The following is a 3,485-nucleotide window of genomic DNA, read 5'->3' as shown; positions in this document are numbered from 1 at the left end:
CCGGGCCGCCCCCAGGCCCTGCTCTGACGTGTGGGAGGTGGGCATCAGGGCTGGCCAGGCGGGAGGGGCCCTGTGGGATCTGGCCGTGGTGGGGGGGCAAGCCCTGGCCCCGGGTTGCTTGGCTGTGGGCATCTTGAAGCCCCCCCGCGCCCCTGCCCAGCCTCCCCTCCTTGGCCCCATCTGCGGGCAGAGCGGGGACCCAGAGCCCGGACCCGGGAGAATGTTTGGAAGGGCCTCCGAGGCCCTTGTCTGAAGCGTGGAGCGAAGCCTGATGGTGACCAGGCGACGGGGCGACTCCTGCGGCCACACCCTCGCCCGGCTCCCTCCTGCTGCTCTGAAGCCTCCGACTCCTCCTGCCAGAAGGCAAAACCAAATCCAGAGCCTTGCACTTGCAAAGGATACCCACCCCTCACTCCCACCCCACCCCGCCACCCCTGCCTCCTGCCGTGGGGGCCACGTGCGCCCCTCAGCACCCCCTTCCCGGGGCTCCACCCTCGCACGCGGCACCCCCTGGACCGAGCTTGCCCTGCTCCAGGCCTTCCTATGCCGTTTCCACCGCGTGCTGCAGCACCTTCTCTCCTTGGAGTCTGGCAAACTCCTCCCTATGCTTCAAGCCCCAGCTCAAATGCCCCTTCCTCCGGGACGCCTGCCCTGATTCTCCCAGGCAGCACTGGCCGGTTTCCACTGCGCACTGTTGAATGACTGTTGGTTTACGAGTCTGCCTCCCTGGCAGGCTGAGCCCCTTTTTCTTCCTTTGGAGCTGACGGGGGACAGTACATTCTGGGTGTTCAATTATCATATGTTGAATAAGTGAGTCAGATGGTGACAGCCTGTCACGGGGAGCCGTGGGCTGAGACAGGACTCTGCAGGGCCCCTGTCTTCCCCATCCCTCCTCTCCCCACCAGGGAGGCATCCATCCCTCTGAAGCCGCCCTGCCTCCCTAGCTCTGCCGGCCTCCACGGGCCCTCGGGCGGCAGGGAGCAAGTCATCCTGGTAAAACTCACAGATCAATCGACCTCGGGCGTGGAGCGCGCCCCTCCGTGGGCTCCCAGGCTCCCCAGGGCGACCCAAGGGCTCATGCTGTCCAGGGCCTCCCCCTGCCTGGGTGTGCGTCCCAGTGGGGGGCCGGCACCCCCACGCGGCTCTGTCTGCCGTCTCCATTCCTACGCACCTGATTCTGGGTTTTCAAACCCCAGCTGAGGAACTGAGGCCAAGTTCAGGGGCCCTGAGGACGTGTGCCAGGCAGGGCCTTCTCAGCTGCAGCTGCGAGAGAAGACCCCCACCGCGGGGCTGGAGGGCGGACGGCCCTCGGACGGCTGCCTGGGAGGCCCCAGGAACGGAGCCTCCCCCTGGGCACTCAGTCCACTCCGGCGCCCCCGCTCGGGACCCCTCTGCCCCTGGCTGTCCTCCCACAGCACCCTGGGGCCACCCACATGTACCTTGACCTTGGCCACTACGGGGCTGGTCCCCACCCCTCAGGCTTGTCCTGTCCCGTTCACCTGGCGCCCTGCCCACACCGGGCCCCGGGGTCCACTTCCTGCCCCTGAGCAGCCCCACGGCCCTTCTGTCTCCAAAAGCCACACTGCTCTGGAGTCGAAGTAGGGTTCCCCCACCCCGTCCCCCTCCCCTGCTCCTCACCGCTGCCACAGTCAGTGCCCCCATGTCCCCCACCTCAGCCTGCCGGTCCTTGCCCCTCCTCTCACAATGGTCCCCCTCCCCAAGATCATCCAGTGTCCCTCTCTTGCCTCCTCCAGGAAGGCTTCCCGGGCTGCCCCTGATTCCATGCCCACTCCAGGGTGAGGGCCACCCTCCTGCCTCCTCCCATCTTTGGTCCCCAACCCAAGGGCGACGGCCACACCTCTGGCACCTGCACTCTCCTGTCTAGAAATTGGCCCTTTGAGTCCCGGCCACTGCTTGACTTCTGACCATGGCCGTCTTGGACCTCGCCGGCTCCTGGGCAAACGGCACACTGCCTGCCCTGCAGCCCTTGTTCTCCAGCCAAACCCAGGCCTCAGTTTCCCCCAGCCCCCTCTCTTCCTCCTCCAGGACGCCCCCCTCCAGGCAGCAAGATGTCTCCCAGCTCCCGTGCCGCGCTCCCAGCCTCTGGGGGGCACCCGCCGAGCATGCAGCCTGGGGGCACTAAGCCCCTCTCCTGGGCCGGGACCCACCGTGGGGTGCTTCCCAATGCCCCAGCGCCCCTCACCCCCACTTCTGCTCAGAACCACCACTTGCTCTACACTCGAAGTGGCTGCCCGCCCAGTCCTGGCCCGTCCGTGGCCCCTGCCCGTGGCCCCTGCCCGTGGCCTGCCTTCTGCTCAGACCTTCGAAGCAGAGGCCACCTAGTGCCCAGCCTACCCCCTGCGAAGTGCACGGCTCACTTCTTCCCCAGACAGCTTCGTCACCATAGAGACGGCATGTGCCACCGCGAGGCCCGGGGACTGAGGTCCCCATTCAGATGTGGGCCCTTGAGGGCGGCCATGTGCCCTCCCGAGTCACATCGCCGCAGCGTGGCCTGGAAGTGTGGTTCCACCTGACTGTGATCTGGACGTGCTGAGGGTTGTTAGCCAGCTCCCCGCCCCCCCCGACACATCCTGGGTCAACTCTGGCCCCTCTTCTCGTGGCAAATGGTTCAAAGGGCTTGTGGGGGTTGGGAAAGCCCCTTGTGTGTCCCTCAGGGCCCCCCTCGCCCCACCCTCCCTACCAAATACCCTTCACGGGTCAGAGAGCTGTGGCCCTGCCAGGGAGCCAGGGGCACAGGCGCAGAGAGAAACACCCACAACCCCAGGCAGAAGGGCCTCCGGGCGGCGGCTTCCAAAATACCCGTCCTGGGGGAGGCCTCATTCTGGGTCTTTCTCTCTTCACCTGGCTCCCAGCCTCTCGATGGGGCCTCGGGCCAGCTAGCCACAGGCCGGGGCTCCCTGTTCCCCTTGAGTCTGGGATCCCCCTCTCCCATGGCACTGATGGCAGAAACCTCCCCCTTGGACAGCTGGGGGCCACCCCCAGGGGCCCAGACCCCTCCAGCGCCTGCTCGTGGCTGCGGTGGCCCTAAGGGGCGGGGGGGTTCTTCTTGCCGGCCTGCTGGGGCCTCACCCCGAGCTCATCCAAGGGGAGGGGCTCTCCTGTCTCAGGGTTTGCAGCTCCGGGATCTTCTCTGCGCCAGGAACTGGGGAGCCCCACTGTTGATCAGAGATGCCCTCAGGAGCGTCCCAGACACAGGTAGGGACCCTCTCAAGGGGACCGCTTCAGTCGCCCCCAGGGGGCAGGGGCGGGGGCATCTCTGGAGGAGAGCTCTTAACAGGTAGAGGCTCCTAGGGCTGGTACCCCGCATGCAGTTCTCAGGAGGCCCGGTGGAGCCAGGGGGCGGGGTCCTGGGCCGAGGGGGCGGCGGAGGCCTCCTGTGGCCATTGGCGGGGAGGGGACGCTGGTCTGTCCTGGCCGCAGGCGGCTTTCAGTCACGGAGCTGCCCTGGGGGATGGTGAGGTGGG

This window comes from Crocuta crocuta, unplaced genomic scaffold (genome assembly GCF_008692635.1).
Source record: "Crocuta crocuta isolate KB4526 unplaced genomic scaffold, BGI_CrCroc_1.0 scaffold119, whole genome shotgun sequence".
Lineage (NCBI taxonomy): Eukaryota > Metazoa > Chordata > Mammalia > Carnivora > Hyaenidae > Crocuta > Crocuta crocuta.
This window is presented reverse-complemented; position numbering follows the sequence as displayed.